This window comes from Phocoena sinus, chromosome 4 (assembly GCF_008692025.1).
Source record: "Phocoena sinus isolate mPhoSin1 chromosome 4, mPhoSin1.pri, whole genome shotgun sequence".
In the NCBI taxonomy this organism is placed as follows: Eukaryota; Metazoa; Chordata; class Mammalia; order Artiodactyla; family Phocoenidae; genus Phocoena; species Phocoena sinus.
Genome location: NC_045766.1, coordinates 63,968,564 through 63,986,828, shown reverse-complemented (window position 1 = coordinate 63,986,828; position 18,265 = coordinate 63,968,564). Strand labels below are relative to the sequence as shown.

At 47.5% G+C, this 18,265-nt stretch overlaps 1 protein-coding gene across 3 annotated transcripts in view; it reads right to left on the bottom strand.

Annotated features, from left to right (window-relative positions):
- The window catches only part of ST6GAL1 (ST6 beta-galactoside alpha-2,6-sialyltransferase 1), a 148,815-nt gene extending 132,716 nt beyond the window's left edge, over nucleotides 1-16,099 (bottom strand). The window contains exon 1 of one of the 3 annotated variants that reach the window (XM_032631579.1): nucleotides 15,808-16,099. The gene's annotated coding sequence lies outside the window, so the exon portion shown is untranslated. The other 2 variants (XM_032631578.1, XM_032631581.1) reach the window with 2 other exon arrangements.
- Between the last annotated feature and the right edge of the window lie 2,166 nt (nucleotides 16,100-18,265).

Below are 18,265 nucleotides of genomic sequence, written 5' to 3'. Positions count from 1 at the left end.
CAGACTCTATCTTGAGCCAGACAGCCCTGGCTCAAATGCCAGCAGAGGGCAGAAGCCCTGTGAGCTCGCCTGCTGGGGGAGCCCCTACTATTGGCTCTTGTCCCCCACATAAGATCCACTTACGGGTGGATCTACTGACAAGTCCCAGTTGTGAACCTCCTCCTATCTGCTGCTGCAGTTCTGGGGAGAATTGGCAGCTCCAACGTTCCTTCCTGCAGCCTGGCATGTCTGAAACAGCCTCCATTCTACTTGCCCGGCAAACGCCTCCTGCTGGGGTCTCACCTCTTCTTCCCTGACCCCACCCCTGCCTCCTGCTCCCAAAGCACCTCGTGCAGCTCCTGTTCATCTGGTCCCTGATCCCACATGCCTGTCTGTCCTCCTAGATGGAGGGTCCTCCAGGGAGAGACTGGGTCTCATGTATCCTCATATCCCCAGGGCTTAGCAGAGTGTCTGGCCCACTAGGTGACCAATAACTGAGAATAACTATTAAGAAGTGCTGCAATATTGAAAAGCGCTACCATTTTCATCACTAGTCACACGCTGCCCTAGGTTAATCACTACATCGTACTCACACCAATGCTATGAGGCAGGAATGATGAACACAGACTGCAGAGGAGAAACTGAGGCTCGGAGAAGTTAAGTTCCCAAATTCACATAGCTGAAAAGTGACACATCTGGAATTAAACCCAAGTCTGTCTGGCTGCAAAGCCTATGATTTTTTTCTCAACCTCGGGACTTTCTGAGAAAGGTGACCCTACAGATGGTGATAGAGTTGCCTCCCAGCGCTCCCACTGTGAGTCCCCTGGACTGGCTGGGAGACAAGGGTGGGACCCTCCGAGCCCAGAAGCATTTCCCTAAGAGGCAGCTTTCATCCGTCTCCTCCCTACCTGTTATTTCCTCTCCTCCAAATCTACAGGCCAGAATAAACTGTTCATTGTGTAGAGCAGAAAAGGAACCGCCACAAGCCCTCCAGCAGGAAACATCTTCTGGGGATTTACTCCTAACACCATCGTCATTAACCACCCCCACTCTCGCCCTGGCCAACATCCTCCCAACAGCATACAATTGACAAAGGCGATCCTGCAGTCTGCTCAGATACAAGATGATTCAGCCTAACTGCTTTCTTCAGAGCTCCCTCACCGCCTTCCTCCCTCTCACCCCTAGGACACACTCCTAGAACCCTGGTTCCCAGCGGGATAAGAAAAGGAAGAGCAAGGTCCCAAACTTGATTGCCCGGCCAGGGCTCAGCTCCACGGATCAGCCCAGAGAGCATTCCCTACTTCGCCTTGTTGCTTGTCTCTCACTCCCAAGGCCGGAAGTGACAGGTAGAAGGAGGACTATTCAGTGGGGCAGAAGGGCCCAGCGGAGCCCCAGGGTGTTCCTGCCATGTGCTCTCACCCTTGGCTTTACCTAGAGAGCACCTGTACTTGCAGACCCAATCCTGGTCTCAGCAGGTGGGTGGGGGCGGGGAGCATTGGGAAGGCTGAGCTCGGTCCACCAGGCCTCCTAAGGGCAGGGCGCTGTGCGGAGAACCCCCGCAGTGTCCCTGCCATCGGGGAGACATTGTCTAACATAGCTAACTTCATATAACCTAGTAAGTACAGTGTAGGAGATGAAAGGTCCTCTCTTTGCTTTGGGTGGCATGAATTTCAGGGACTCATCCTGAGCTGAGGCTGAGCTAAAAGGCCTGTCTGGGCAGAGCAGAGGCCAGGGGGGTGAGGAAGGAAGTGATCTCTTCGTCAGTAAGGCGTAGCTTGGCTCTCTCTAAAACCTCCACCACTGCCACCCCACACACGATACACGCAACAGGGCTTTTGGGCCCCCAGGAGCACACCAGGCCCCAACCTAGACCGTGGAACAATCCTAATCCTTCCTGGAGCACAAGTAACTTGCCTTGGGCCACTCTAGCCCAGTGCCAAGGGCTGGCTGCCCGTCCACTCTGACGTGTTGCATCAGAGCCCAATTTCTCTGGGGCCAGAGTCCTCATCTTGTCCTCATGAGTACTCCTAGCACTCCTAAAGTCTGCTCCAGAGTCCCCTGACGACTCTGTCCCTCCTGTCCCTTTTCCAGACCAGGAGCCTCTACCAGATAGACGTGGCAGGGGCCTGTTCGCCTGGCAGCTCCAACGTTCCTTCCTGCAGCCTGGCATGTCTGAAACACCCTCCTCTGCTCGGTATAAATCACCAAGCTGTTGACAGCCATCCCGACTCCACTCTGGCCCAGACTTACCTAGCAACCAGGAAGGGAGGCAGGAGCCTTCCCACACCCTGCAGTGGGGGGAGCCAGACAGACTGCTTGCCTCGCTCCCCTCCCTCTACCCCACCCCCCAACAGGCCGCCCCAGCTCCCTCCACAGCCCCCAGCTGGTTATCTGAACCAGGAAAGCACAGCTTCTGGCTGGCTGACTACATTGTTTGTTGCAAGCCTGAGGGACCATGTCCATGACTGTGAGAGTTTTTACAGACACCTGTGGGTGCTCGAACAGATGTCTGTAAGCTCTCAGAAGAGCGAGGGGTGTGTCAGCAATGACAAACCTTTCTGTGTGGCTCTTTTATACTTTTATACTTTCTCGTCTTTTCACATCTATGACCTAACTGGAACACAAAAACAAATCTGAGGGGAGACGGCACCAGAATCATTATTCCCTTTTATGAATCAGGAAACTGGAGCTCGAATTGAGTAGCGCATGACCACACAGCTTCTGGACAGTAGAGTCCGAACCACAATTTAGGATTTATATTTACCTAAAAATTTACCTAGAAAATGTACACGCAAAATATTGGGCTGGCCAAAAAGTTCTTTTGGGTTTTTCGGTAAGATGGCACGGAAAAAACCCGAACGAACTTTTTGGCCAAGCAATATATGGCTATGTCATAGGTCTGCGTGTATGGAAATACATAAAACATATTTACCTATAAAAATGTTTTGATGTTTATTTGTATTTGTATATGTTATGTTTCACAAAGGTGGCTAATTCAGATCTTCTGTGCCCTGCAAATCACAGCACAGGATAGAGACTATATGGGCTTTGGAGTACAGACAGCTCAGGGGGTTCAATCAGTCTTACCCCTGAGTGACTTTGGGCAGATAAGTCTCTCTCAGCTTCAGTTTCCTCATCGGCACAGTAGGGATAATTATCACCATTCTGTAGGGCTGTTGGGCAGCCTAGAGAGATCTATGTGTCACACCTGGAACGCTGTGGGCACTTAATGAACAATAGCTATTCCTTCATTCACCCTCTGTTCCCTGACCACAATAGATTACCCAGGGTTACCCAGACACACCACATACTTTCACTCCTCCCTGCTGGTACTCCTGCTGCCTCCAGGCCAGGAATGCCCTGCCTCCCATCCTCCACCTATAGGGACTCATCTCATCCTTCAACATCCAGTTCAAACACTATCTCCTTTGTGAAAACTTCCCCACTGTCCTCGGGACCCCAACACCCCAATTGTCCATCTAATTTACAAAGTGTTTTGTTCTGCCTAGAGTCCGGTGTTCACGTAACTGACTCACCAACTTCTCCGTGAAAAAACAAGGCCTTGTTCATCTATTTGTATCTCCCACCTCACTCCCCACACCCTGGGCATTAGTATTTAATGATGCCTTTTAAATTAGCCTTAGTGGTTTGATTCAAATAAGACCAGTTGGGGGGAAGGATAAATTAGGAACTTGGGATTAACAGATACACACTACTATACATAAAATAGGTAAACAACAAGGTCCTACTGTACAGCACAGGGAACTATATTCAATATCTTTTGATAACCTATAATGAAAAGAATCTGGAAAAGAATATATATATACACATATATATATAACTGAATCACTTTGCTGTATACCTGAAACATTGTAAATCAACTACACTTCAATTTAAAAAAGAAAAAAAAGATTAAAGAAGTAAAACACTGAAAAAAAAAGACAAAAACAAATAAGACCAGCTCATTACTTTTTTAAATCAGTCAATGCACAAAATTATACAGAGCTAAAAATCACCCAAGATCCCTGCATCCAGGAAAAAAAAATAGATTAATATCCTTCATTGCACGTCTCTACATTTACATTTGAACAGAAGTGTGGAGGATGGAAGAATGCATGAAAGAAGAATGGATGGGATTGCTTAATACAACAGCTGGGTTTTTTTATTTTTTAATTTAATTTTAATTATACAGAAAAGTAAAATAGAGGAAAAGCTGAACTTTTAATAAATTTTTCTACATCAAAATGATGTTATTTCCTTAAAGACTCCTCCAAGTTTAAGAGAAAAAAAATAAATGATTTACAATGTTGTGTTAGTTTCAGGTGTACAGCAAAGTGATTCAGTTATACATGTGCATATATTCATTCTTTTTAAGATTCTTTTCTCCAATAAAATTTTAAAAAATAAAATAAAGGGTTAAAAAAACTAATTGAGAGGTTGGAGCCATGATACTAACACCCTACTTAGACAGTGTGAGAGAGGGAAAGTTAGCACCTAACGTCCTCCCACTCCCTCCCTCAGCTCTCCATTTCCATTACACTCTTTTCACTTCCTCCCATTCTGTTCCTTAGACTTACAGCCCACCCATGCTAAGGTTTTCTCTATTTGAGTAGAAGAAGGGCTCTCCAAATGACCTATCACCATGCCTTCCAAAGGGTGCTTTTGACTAATCTTTTTCATCATCAAGTAGGTTTTCCCATGAACGGCTCATATGTGTTATATGAAGAGATGAGAATGGCTACCTGCCTTATCGTTACAGAGTGATGTAATTGAGTGTAAAAGTCTTCAGTCACACGACCTTTCCCTTGGAACTCTGTAAATATTTCCTCTCCATGTTCTCAAGTTCTGCTTCTGCTGCAAATCAAGTCTTGAGACCAACATGACTTTTTCCCTGGGGCAGAAATGAATTGCTCCCAATATCCATTTTCCTCATCTTCCTTTCAGTAATAAAAGGCCTTCCCCAAATCTGAGTTCTAAGAGGGTAAACGGCCACCCAGCTGGAGATGTTTTCCCAGGCTCCTTTGCAGCCAGGCTTGTCTACGTTATTATGTTTAGGTCAATGGAGCACGAGAAGTGACCTGTGCCTCCACAGGTAGGCCAATTACCCTTCTGAGTGATCTTTTTACAATCTTTTTACAACCTTTAGATCTCTGATTTTCTCTGATGAGTTTCTTCATCCTTTTTCTCAGCATATACTGTGATTTTCCTCATGCCTTCTCTCTCTGTTAGTAATTTAGTTTTCAGTGGATTCTACTTTGTTCCTTTATTAACTTTTCCTCTAATGATGTAGTTTGTGTCCTCAATTTTTTCCTTAGCTCTGTAATTGCCCTTTTTATTTCATTCTGTAGTTTCATCATCTTGTCTTTGAGCTCTCAGTTGATTAGTTTTCAATAAACTTTATTTTGAATGAATAACTGAATGAATCCTCCTACTGCCTCTTCAGCCCAAGAGCCAACTCCAACCCAGAAATTACCTTGGGGGATGGGTAGAATAAGCCATTTATCACTGAGACAGAATAATATTACTTATGTGCCATGCCTTCCACCTTCCTGATCCTACCTATCCTTCAAGGCACAGCTCAAAGCCCACCTGCTCCAGACTCTTCCAGCCCACCCAGGTTGCTCCCTCTCCAGCCCCCAAAGGGCTTCTCTGAACTAAAGGATACACAGGTAATGCCTGGGCTACTTAATGAACTTGGACCTTTTGAGAAAGGGGATGAATCTTCTCCTTCTCCCTTGTTACACCTGGTTGGGCAATAAAGGTTTTCTTTGAAGAGTTCTGGGCTACTGATTCTCTGAATGAAAAGGGGGATGAAAACTAGAACCGAGACTCAGAAGAGGTCTTCGACATCAGACTCAGTAGTGAGAACACCATAAGGCAGGTGGAGGAAGAGAATTCAGCAAGGGTGTGATTTTTGAAAGATTAATAGAGACGGAAGGATCACCTCAGTCTTCAAGGCAGACCTTCTCAGCCCCTGCAGGCACCGCTGTGAGGGTTGAGCAGGCCTACATTCAAGTTCAAGCACCTCAACTCACTTGCTGTCTGACTTTGAACAAGTCACCAAACCTCCTTCAGCCTTTGTTTCCTCACCTATTAAACAGAAATGATAATAGTAATGCCACCATAGAGAAGTTAAGAAAATTATATTTGATGATGGGTATAACGGTTCCAGCTTCATCTCCCAGCACTTCCTGCCTTATGTGTTCCCCTCTGGGAACATTAACCTGCTAGTGGCTCCCCCGCACATGCCATTCTCTACCCCACACCTTCACTCCTGCACTCCCTTTTCTCCTTCAAATGCTCTTTTCCCAGAGGCTAGCAGCTACTACACTCTACAACCCAGCTTAGGTAGGTCATAGGTCCTCCAGAAAGCTTACCCAAACTCACTGTACGATCTTCTCAACCTCTGTATACATCCAAATCATAATATTTATCACAGTATATTGTTATTAATATCTGCATGCCCACCTCCAACTAAGCTCTTAAAGGAAGAGAACTGGGGGGCAATTTGGGTCTATGTTCTAAAACTGAGCATTGTGCGTGGGCTACAGCAGGCACCTAGTGTTACTTGAACGAGTGGACAAAGCAAGGACTCTGAGAAAACAGGAAGAGGAGGACACAGAAAGTTTTGTCTGCCACTAACTTCTAAGGCCCCGCCAGGTACACTGAACGCGTGTGTGCATATCTACAATGTGTGTTCTTAGGGTAAATACTCCCAATGCCTAGCATAATGCCTAGCACACAATAAATATTTACTGAACAAAATAATGTTGAATAAACTTTACAAGAGCAGAAATTGTTCAAAAGCCTACAAGCACAGCTGCAGATAAGCCCTTAACAATGCCAGTATTGAGCTCCATTTACCATCTAAAGGCATCGAAGGTAGCCAAGCAATGGTATCCATTAATCTGCAGCCATGCTCGCTATGGGTGTGTTTATTCCGGTTATAAACAGATAATGAGTACAGGTGCTTTAAAAGGCAGGTGGGGGAAAAAAAAAAAAAAAAGGCAAACCAGGCTTGATGAAAATAACTCTTACGAAAAAGGGGAAGAAGCAAATGTATGTTGAATCCGAATGTCAAGCTATTTACACATGGCTGTCCCATGAGTTCTTTCATTCATCTGTTCTTGGAGGAATGGTAGAAAGCTTTCATCAGCCCCATAAGGACAAATTCAACCAAGCTCCCAGTGAAACACAAGGACAAAGGGCGTCTCAGCCCCAAAGGACTGGGAATGATTAGCAGTGGAAAAACCTGTAACATGATGTAGGGAATGAGCTACACCCAGTGCCAGCATCACTACTTAACAGCAGTGAATCTTGGGGTAGTTCCCTAGCCCTCTCTGAAGCTCAGCTTTCTCATCTGCAAAATGGAGCTGATGATACCAAGACACCAAGGCTATGAGGACTGGATAAGGGAACAAACAGGGCCTTATCAGGGTCAGGAGCACAGCAAAAGCCTAGAAGACGGTAAACTTGCCACGTTTCCTCACTGAGACTTGGCTAAGACTTAAGTCCAAGAGGTTCTTCCTCATCCACAGGAAAGAAAGAGACAAGCATTTCAACTCCAGCTCAGAGGACCATTGAGAGGTTGCAAAGGGTAGAGTGTTCCTAAAATTAAAGCTGAATGACGTCTCAGTCCTGTGCTAGGGAAACCAGGAGATGGATGCAAATTTAGAAAGACTGTAATAAAAAAAATAAAAATAAAATTACAATCATCCTCCTGGGACATGTAGTTCTGTTCTGGTTGCCAGATTTCCTGGTCATCTAAAGTGTATGTGATATATTTATTTCTGTGGAAATAATTTACGAATATAAAATCAAGTTGAACTGAAGCCAAGGACAAAACAGGAGGAGGGTTGCCAAGATCCAGGGGAAACAATGGTCTAAGTCTCCTTTGAAGGCTTCCCTTTTACTCCACCTTTTTAGAGCAGGTGACAAAAGCTCCACTCACGTTGTCTGTAACTTGTCCCACCCCCTCAGTCCAATTTTCCCTCTCTCCCACAGTCATAGACTCTCAGAGTTGGAAGGGGCCTTACCAGGCATTTAGGTCAACCTCTCTGAAAAGCAAGAATCCTCTGATGGCAAACAAGTTGACTTGCGACTTCTGCTTAGATACTCCCATGGCAGCGAGTTCACTGTCTTGTGACCTAGCCTCTTCCCTGGTTGGGCAGTTCTGCTGAGTAAGTTCTTCCTTATCTGCCATTCTGCAACTCTGTAGTGGTTTTCCTCCCCCCCACAGCAACACAACTCTAATCACTCTTCCACATGAAGAAACTGCCTCTTATCTCCTGCAGGCTAGAACACTCCAGTTTCCACATGTATTCTACCTCCAATATGGTGTCCTAAACCTCTGTCTTCCAAGTAAGCCCAGTTCTGGGTGTGCTTCATTTTATCATGATCTGTACGGGACCCAGCGAAACACGAGTTTCCAGATGGGTCTGAACAACAAGGTAGAGTAGAACTGGCACATTCTTTCCTCCAGAGCCTGAGATCAATTCCTCCTCTTCTTCGCTTCTCTCTCCTCTCTCCCATCACTCAAGTTCCAGTCCTCCCACCAGATGTCACCGACCCTGGGAAGAGAAACAAATGTGGAAGAGCCAGGGATGGTGGAATGAGGAGGAGAAGGTGATGACGCGGTTCAGTTTCTTGCGCTGGCAGCCTAGGGCACCCAATCAGGCAGGCCAACTCCAAAAATAACCTTCCCTCCCAACAGCTGGCTCTTAGTAGCTTCCCGGGAGCCCTTCATTTCAGCTTTCCAGGGCATGGTTCTCAGTGTTCCTGCACCCATTCTCTCGCCACCCTTTCCAGAGTTTGATGGACTGACTTCATTTAACCATGACATTTACGACCAGCGTTCCATATGTCCAAGGTCTAAATACACTTAGAAATATATTTTTATGGAAACAGATAAATATCCATCAACAAAACACTGGTTAAATAAACACATCCATGATATAGGTTGTGATGCAGCTACGAGAAAATAATCTGCATATACTGATATGGAAAGACGTCCAATACCTATAGTAAAGTGAAAAGGGCAAGTTTGTAAAGTTGCAGTTACAATGCAATCCATTTACTGAGTTTTTTAAGTGTATCTGCATATAACCATGAATACATACATAGGTACATCCAAAGGAGGCTGAAGGACCCACAACAAACTGCAAACAGTAGTCACTTTGCCGAGAAGTGGGATTGGGGGAAATGACAAAAGGTAAGGTGGTTAATTTTTTACCCTATTTGAACATTCTAAAAGAAAACATTACACTTATTATTTGTGTGAAGAGCCCCTAACTTATGTATAGTTTCCCCTTTTTATACTTGTTCCCCATTTGATGATCTCAAAGCTGGAAGGAGCCTAGAGAGCTGCGAGTCGAATCCCTGTGGTGGCATGCGTCCTGCCCAAGGCCACACAGCTAGCTCGAGACAGCCAGAGGAGACCGCAAGTCACAGTGCAGGCCCGGAGATAATGGGAGCCCCAGTGTATTAAAGAGAGGACTTTAATTTAATTACTAAATCAAATCAATTTTCTCCTTTTAGTTGAGTCAAAACTTCCTACTTGGGAGCAACAGTGAGTTAGGAGAGACCAAGACAACAAACTTGGAGGAGAGAGGGGAGCCTGGTGTCTTCTCATGGAGGAAAAGAGGCATCAGAGAAGATCTGTTTCTCAGGCATAGCTGGCAGGGTCCTACCTTTTCTGGGTTTCCTTGCCCTCATCCATAAATCAGAGGGAAGGGGTTGAGTGAAAGGAGATTCGCAAGCATGGGGTGCCAGCTACTCATCTGAGCGAAGACCTCATCTTCAGAACGAGGCAGGCAGCAACTCTACTTGAAGGCACCCTACTACCACCAGGCCGTCAGTCTCTGACCTTCATTCCATACGGAAACTCTGCTTCTGGAGAGGGAAGGCTGGGTTCAAGTCTGATTCAGGGCCAACTAATGCTGAGTTGCTTGGGCTGTCACATGGATTATTTCATTCACTATTCACCAAATTTTTTATAAATGTGTTTAAAGAAATTCAGAAGTCACTTGCCAAAAGCATACAACTGGTAAAGGGTGGGGCCTTTATGCAAAATCAGGTCTTCTGACTCTACATTCAGTGCTCCTTTTATCGCATCTCTTTGTGACACGGGACACAGCAGGAAAATTCACTTGAGCAGTAAAACTACTTAAGTTTTACTGGCTCTTTCTATCTCTCTCTCTCTCTCTCTTTCACACACACACACACACACACACACACACACACACACACACACACACACACTGACAGCAGACATGGGCTCCAAGAGCAGCACGACCCATTGCCTCAAATATGCATCATGCAACTCAGTGAAATATTTATGGCTAAGCTGAAAAGATGTCTGGGATGTACTTCAAAGTCATGTGGGGTAGAGTGTGGGGTTATAGACCAGCCGTGAGTTTTGATAATTGTTGAAGGTAAATGATTATAAATGGGGGGAAGGAGGTAATTACACCATTCTTTTTACTTTCATGTGTTTGAAATTTTCCATAAGAAGACTTTTGTAATGCAGCATGCGAATGGTCATTTCTCTCTCAATTTGTCACCTAGTAGGAGGTACCACTTTAATTAACCATCTGTCTGCTATCATGGTAAGAAAAAATATTAGGACCAAAAGTTTCTGCAGCTTGTGAAAATCCCAATTATAACACTAATAGCTATCACTTACGGAGGACTTCCTATAAACCTGGCACTGTACTGGACCCTTTAACTATGATTTTGTTTAATCCTTACAATGGTCCAGTGAGGTAAGGGCTGTTATGCCCATTTTACAGAGAAGGAAGTTGAAGCTCGTCTATATTGGTGGTAATTGGTGAACAAGAATTCAAATCCTGAATTACTTATGCTTTTAATTCCTACTGTTCCCACAATCCTATTGGAATTATCTGGAATATGGACAGAGATTTATTCACAAACATTAGGCATGGTGTCAATTACAACAGAGAAGAATTAGAAGTAGTTTGACAGGCCCACAGTGGCCCTCATCCAGGAAGCCTTCCCCACTGCTCCGGTCTGGGGTGGTTGCCACTCCTCTGCATTCCCAGGGTACCCTGAACTAGTCTCCTGTTACCGCATCTCCTCCATTGGACCATGAGCTCTTCTTATACAGTTTTGGTTTAGAGTGGGCCCTCGAAGATGGGAGGAATGAATTAATAAAGGGCCTTGGAGATGCTTATTTTAACACGTACGGAAACTGAAAACCTGGGTGTTAAGATAAATTGTCACAAGGGCAGGACTAGAACCCAAGGCCACAGGCAGGGCCCTTCTCTTTCCGTTAGACTTTAGGCTCTTCTAACATGAAAGATATATATATATATTTTTTAATGGTATCTGGATGCTTGAGGCATGGTTGGGAAAGGGGAAAGAAGATGGAGACTCCTTCCTCTATAGGCCTTCACTGAAATGCTCACTGGAGTGATCAGATCCCATGGGACCATGTGACTTTGGAGATGCTGATATGGTGATGAATGAAAAGGTGCAGCTTTAATGAGGATATAAACTGTGACATGGGTATATGAAAAGGTTAAGTAAGAAAGCCAAGAGTAACTGTACTTGCAGTATGTTCTCTACCATTTAGAAAAAACAAATCCACTAAAAAAAAAAAAAAGACAAGAGGGAAAATTGCCAATTGTTAAAAATGGTTGCCTTTGAATAATGGAAATTTTTGCTGTTTCTCTGTACTTTTTTGTACTTTCCAAATTGTCCTCAATAGGTATGCTGTATTTTTATAATCATAATGACAAACAAAATTTAAATCACCAAGTTGACTCTAAAGGCTAACCTGACCCTTCTAGTAATGACTTAGAAAGTCACTCCAGTATTTTAATGTGATGATACCACATTGTTTACTATGTTACTGTAACATATACAACTATAAAAAGTACATCCATCCAAGTCAGAATATATGCAGTATACCTGCAGACAAGCAAGAAAAAAGGTATTTTTTTCCCCAATTCAGTTTTTACTGAATAAGTCACTGATACCAAGTCTAAGCAAATTCTCAGGACTCTAATGTTCCAGAATATTACAGCAAATTTCATTAATCAATTATTCCTGTCACTTTTTAATGCAACCACATCTTCACACTTATAGAGATCCACATCCTCTTTGAAGCCTTCCCTCTTCCACGCTCGCGTTGACCACCTGCTCTTGGTTTAACTTATGAAGAAAAGGGACAACCCCGCCACCACAGAGGTCAATTTTGAGATAAGTTAGATCTATTTTCTGTAGGCTATTTCTATTCTCTTTAGGGCAATTTATTTTTTTTTTTTGAATTTTTGAATTTTATTTTATTTATTCTTTTATACAGCAGCTTCTTATTAGTTATCTATCGTATACACATCAGTGTATACATGTCAATCCCAGTCGCCCAATTCATCACACACACCCCCTCTGCGGCTTTCCCCCCTTGGTGTCCATACGTTTGTTCTCCCCATCTGTGTCTGAGGGCAATTTCTGAGGGGAGACCCAAATGTGTTCCAAGCAGGGGTGGGCGGGCAGTGAGTGGATCTGGCTCTTTGTAACGCCAGGTCCAGTACAGGAACCATCCCCACACTGGCCTGCCTCTGCCTGTCAGTAAATATGGAGTGAATGAATAGAAAGACTTTAGATTGCACTCACCTGGGTGTGAAAGTGCTGGGTTCGGTTTTTTTGTTTGTTTTTTACTAGGTTTATTTACCTTAGAGTCACACACACTTCACAACCCCCCAGAGGCCCTTTTTAGAGTCTGACAGACATTCACCCCAGTTACTGACTAGGTTGGGTCTCTCATTTAAGCACAGGGCTTACCCAATGGGGTTATCTTCCAACCATCATTCTCTACCACTAAAAAGCTAGTGAGCACCCAACCCTGACAAGAGGTCTGAAAAGGTATAAGCATGAGTCACGTGACTTAATACCCACCCCACCCCCCAGCCCCAGGAGATGCATACATGTTCTTCCCCTTACATTATACCGTGTAGAGATGCAACCGCCTGGTCCTCAAGGAACACAGAGAGGAGGGTTGACCCGAACCCGATCCTCTGCCTCTAAGGGCCAAGCAGCTTCCACTGCACCCGAACAGCCTGTGCAGACACTGGGCAGGAAGGACTTTCATTGTACAAAGAAGGACACCGGAGCCCAAGAAATTAAGTAGCATGAAGAGCTAAGTGGGGTCTCTCTTCTGACTTCTTGCTGCCTTTCGTTTTACGATCATAGTTTAAAACAGCTCCCTACCGGGGAAGCACAAGGCAGAGGAAACCAGGGCAAGAGTAAAGTGAACCAGTTAGTACACACTAAAGAAAATCGATCCCCAGTGATAACTATCAATATAATACTCCTCACCATAGCTACCATTGGGATCCAGGGCTTTGTTTAATAACCAAAACCTATTTAAGTCCTTAAGGAATTCATCCTGTGACTTGAAGGGTGTTGTTATAACAACCATCATAACTTTGACTGTACTCTGGGGTACCAACAAAAACTCACTTGATGCAAGTTTCCCTTTCATGCAGAAAGAGGCACTAAAAGCAGACATCTTGCTGTGTGTCCTTAGGCATGTAATCTCTCCTCTCTGAGCTTCAGTTTTTCCGTTTAGAAAAACTGGCCAGGTGATTTCGTAAGTTCCTTACAGGGTGAGAGTCCTGATGAGATGTCTAATCAAGTGCCAAGTGGAATTACCACAGAAATGAAACAGCCTGGAAACCCTAAGAAACAGGTGCAGTCAGGAGATAAGAGGGACAGGGTGAAACAGCACGTTAGCTTTGGGGAAACCCAGACTCAACATGTTTTCTTTGTTTTTCCAACTTTTCCTCTGCCAAATGCAATGCAAACATAAGTAGCTACTTCGTGGGACTCTCATTTTTAAACATTTAATTAAATACAATCAATGAAAACAATGCTTTGTTCTCCCACAAGTGACTCAGGAGTAGCGACCTAGGAGACACCTTCTTCCTGGAGTGCTTATGCCCAAACAAAGGCCTCCTGGCACAGGGATGACAGGCAAAACATCCAAGTCTCCACAGCTGACCCGGCTCCAACTTTGAGGGGAAAGGGCAGCCAGAAGAGAAAACTAACTACGCTTATGAAAGGCTACGAGAGTAAGGAATTACTAAATCTATCTTTTCTCAAATGGGTAAAGAACTCTTGAAAGGGATAATGGAAGGGTGCAGATTTCAATCTGAATTACTTGCTTTCTTTAACTCTATTCTGCCTAAGGCCACTGCCTTTTCAGCCACAACCACAGAATCCCGGTTCTGCCTTTAGCTGACCGCATGGCAGTGTGCAGTGTGGGAGTTGGGAGACCGGGACTCAAGTCCTCTCTAGGTGGCCGATTTCAGTCGGTTTAAACTTGGACAAGGAGCTGAACCCTCCCGGCCCCCGTTTCTCGGCCTGTAAAATAAGAGGGTTCACTGGACGCTCTCTAGATTCCCAAAAACCGAGGTGCAGCGCCGGAGGCCCTCCAGTCCCCCCTACTCGCCCGCCCCAGGGACAGGTTAATCTGCGCAGCTGGCCAAGGTGAAGCCGAAGCCCGAACGCTCCGCAAGCACAAGGGGGGCGGTGCCTAGGTTCCCGCGCACACCACCCACTCCCACAGCCTGACGGGCTTCCTTCTGCACCCACACCATCCCCTACCGAGCCAATGCACTCCCCCGCCCCCAACCACCTCACTGCTGCCTGAACAGGTCTGCTGAACCAAAATCTGCAAAGCTGAGCTGAGCATACGTAGGCAAAGAAAAAGCAAAACAAACAAGAGGCCTCTCTTTCCGGACCTCGGAATTTCCCTCAAATAAACTCGGATAGAACTGAAAATAACAGCGTCCCCACCTAGAACAAGAGTGCTCGGCTGGCCTTGTTTGTACAAACACACAACAAGCCAAAAGGGGCCAGTGACACCGGGGCTGGCTAGACGCAGGGACCTACAAAGGCAAAGCGCAAGCGAAACCCAAGACTGCGCTGGGGGCCGTTTAAATCGAACTGTTCTTTCTGCAGGCTAAGGAGGCACTCGCCGTCCCCAACAGAGGCAGTGCAGGGACAATGGTGCGCTGGGCACGGTTTTTTTTTTTTAGAAGGGGGACCCACAGACCTTTAATTCAACCCCTGTCTCTAAGAAACCACCGCGAGCTGGAAGTGAGGGGTGGTCCGGGTCATCTCAACTCGTGCACCACGGCCGGGGACACACTCCCGGCCTGGGTAATCTTTTGTAGCTTCCTTCTCTTTTCGTGTTTCCCATTTTAAGTCTGGCAATTTGGTCTGATACCCAAGTGGTACCTTTTAAACGGGTCTGTCGTCTTCCTCCAGCAAGTGACGCCCCCAGCGCCGCTCCCTCCCCGGCAGCTGAGACAATGGCCGGGTTGCGCAGGGCGGCTCCTAAGGGCTAGCGGCGCGCCACGCTCCCAGCACAGGGCGCACGTGCATTTGTTATGGTACCTGTGCCCCCATCCCCGCCGCGGGCCTCAGTTTCTCCGTCTGTAAATCCGGCAGGCGAGATGTGAAGGAATCTGGACTCTGCAAGGCATCCCCCTCCCATGCTGACGGTGCAGTGGAGAAAGCGGGGCTCCCCGCGGCCGCGCGCACGTGGGTTTGTTGTGGGTCCGCAGGCTAGCGAGCCTGGGAGAAGCCAGGGCGGCCCCTCCGCCCGGATTAATCCACAGACACCCGCAGCCAAAGGATGGCCGGTCAGCGCGGCCAAGGCGTCTGAGGGGTGCTGGACACCGATTCCCCGCGCCCTAGGCGCGCCCCGGACCCCGCCGCTCCGCTCCCATCCTGTGCCCCTTCGCTCCACTCCTCCCGGGGGGCTCGGGCCGCGCCGCCGCCCACCGCAGCCCTACTCACTCGCTGCGCTCTCGGCCGCCGAAGCTGCGGCAGCTCAGCCAGCTCCACGCCCCAGCCGGCAGGCAGCGGGTTCCCTTTGTTAGCGCGGGGCAGTGCCACAGGCGTTTTCCCCAGCCCGGCCCTGCGCGGGACTCCCCTCCCCCGGATGCCTCCGGACTCCTCGGCCGGCGGCGGCCAGAGAGCCCGGGAGCTGGGAGCCCCAACGCAACAGTACCTGAAGGAGGGTCTTTGGGGAGGAGCGGGGGGACAGGGGATGAGGGGTGGCGCGGACGCGGGAAGGAGGAAAGAAGAGTGCGGCGAAGGGGCGGGGGAAACGAGCCGTCTCCGTTATGCAAATAGTCGGGAAGACGGGGTGGGTCCCCTCGCCACACCGCCCCCCAAACCGGCCCAGCCCTCCGGAGGTCGCTAGCGAGCAGGCCTCGGGATTAGGGGTGCCCGGTTAGGTAGTGCACTTAGCCCCCGAGTGATGCTAGGATCCGGCTTCCCCGCCCGCGCCCCCCCGCCGAGGGCGGGTCGAGGGCCGAGGGGGAGGGACAACGCGGAAGGGCAAGGTTCCCACATCCTGGCTCTACCCTAGCCTCACAGGTGGTGGAGGTTTGAATCCAGCACTCTCCTAGCAAGCAGGGACTATAAATCCTGCCTCTGCTACCGACTGGCTGCATGACCCTGAGCAAGTCCCTTAACGTCTCTGAAGCCTCGAATTCTTCTTACATAGAATATGAAACAACAAAATCTATTTCACCGGGTGTGACAAGAACCTCCCACACACTACAGATACAGAAGGGAAGAAGGGTCAGCGAGTCCCTACCCGTGGAGATTTCCACGCCAAGCTGTCTGCAGGCTGGTGGGCAGGAGGCCTCAGGGAGGGTGGAAAAGGGAGTGAGGTTCCTTCCTTCCCTGGGGCTGAGCTGGGGCTGCCGGGAGGAGGCGAGAGGAAACCACTTGTTGAGCGAGCGTCATCACTAAACACTGACCATCCCTGGTGACCCCGGGAACCACTTTCCTAAGACAGAAAGCCACCCTGTAGGGCTTCCCTGGTGGCGCAGTGGTTGAGAGTCCGCCTGCCGATGCAGGGGACCCGGGTTCGTGCCCCGGTCTGGGAAGATCCCACATGCCGCGGAGCGGCTGGGCCCGTGAGCCATGGCCGCTGAGTCTGCGTGTCCGCAGCCTGTGCTCCGCAACGGGAGAGGCCACAACAGTGAGAGGCCTGCATACCGCAAAAAAAAAAAAAAAAAGAAAGAAAACCACCCTGTAGGAGGGCCGGAAGCGACCTTTGGCCACCAGTGCAGTCCCCGTAGAAAAGACGTGACTACCAGAGGCAATAATCATCTGCCGAAGGTCTATGGAGGGCCCACTTGGCACCTGGCTCTGTACTTGGAGGGAAGGAGTGAGTGGGGGGAGAGGAGACAAGGAGAGTGGAAGATAGCGCGGGTCCTCTGGGAACAAGAGTCCCGTTCACGATAGAGTGCATGAAGCCCAGGCCCAGAACTTTGTCTCCAAATCGAGTTGCCCTCTCCCCACCACCATCCTGGGAAAGGGAAGATGGCATCTTCATCTCATCCCCAACATCCTTCTTCCAAACACTGCTTCCCCGAAGCCCAGATCCTGTACCCCTCCTGCTGTCAGTGCTGGCCCTTCCCAGCTGCTGAGGATGCACTACTGCTCAGTACAAAGAGCTCCAGCTGGAGAGGGTGACAAGCAGAGTGAATTCAAATCTCTATGACCAACTAGCTATGAACTCTTCTGTAAGCTCCTCAGTCTGTTTATGTCTGGTGTGGAGAAGGTGCTCATCACAGTAAAATGTATGAGTTAATGAGTGGAAACAGACACACTCTTAAGACTATTTTGGGAGGGTGATATATTGACTTTATTCCAAAAAAATGGAAACAAGACTTTGTGCAGGGGCATGACCTACCTCTTTGTGTTTTACAGTGGTTTCTCTGGCAGTGAGCCTCCTGGAAAATGGACGGCAGGATCAGAGATGAAAGCACGGAACACAGAGATCAACCTGGAAGTTGACATCAGTGGAGATATAATAGGAGTGGCAATGACAGAGGGAATGAGAAAAGGACATCCAAACAATGGCCACCATTTGGGGAGCGAAAGCATTCTCTCCTCATCATAGGATACGTGGTGGCCTTAGCCTACCCTTAGCCCTATCTTGTGGGTGAGGAAATTCAAGTCACTTGGAAATGGAAGAGCCCGAATTTGAACCGCTTCCACATTCATTGAAAGCATTCATCATTTCCATCCTCAGCATCACTTTTGTGTCAACACTACTTAGGAACCAAGAACAAGAAACAGGGGAGAGTTTTCTCTAGAAGGTTCTCATCACCAGAAGAACTCCAGCCAAGGTACGGAGAAAACAGGGGACAGGCTCACTCTGGATGCTTGGCTTGCAGGACTGGGATGACCACAGAGGACAATAGAAGCCCAGGAAGATCCTGGGACTCCAAGG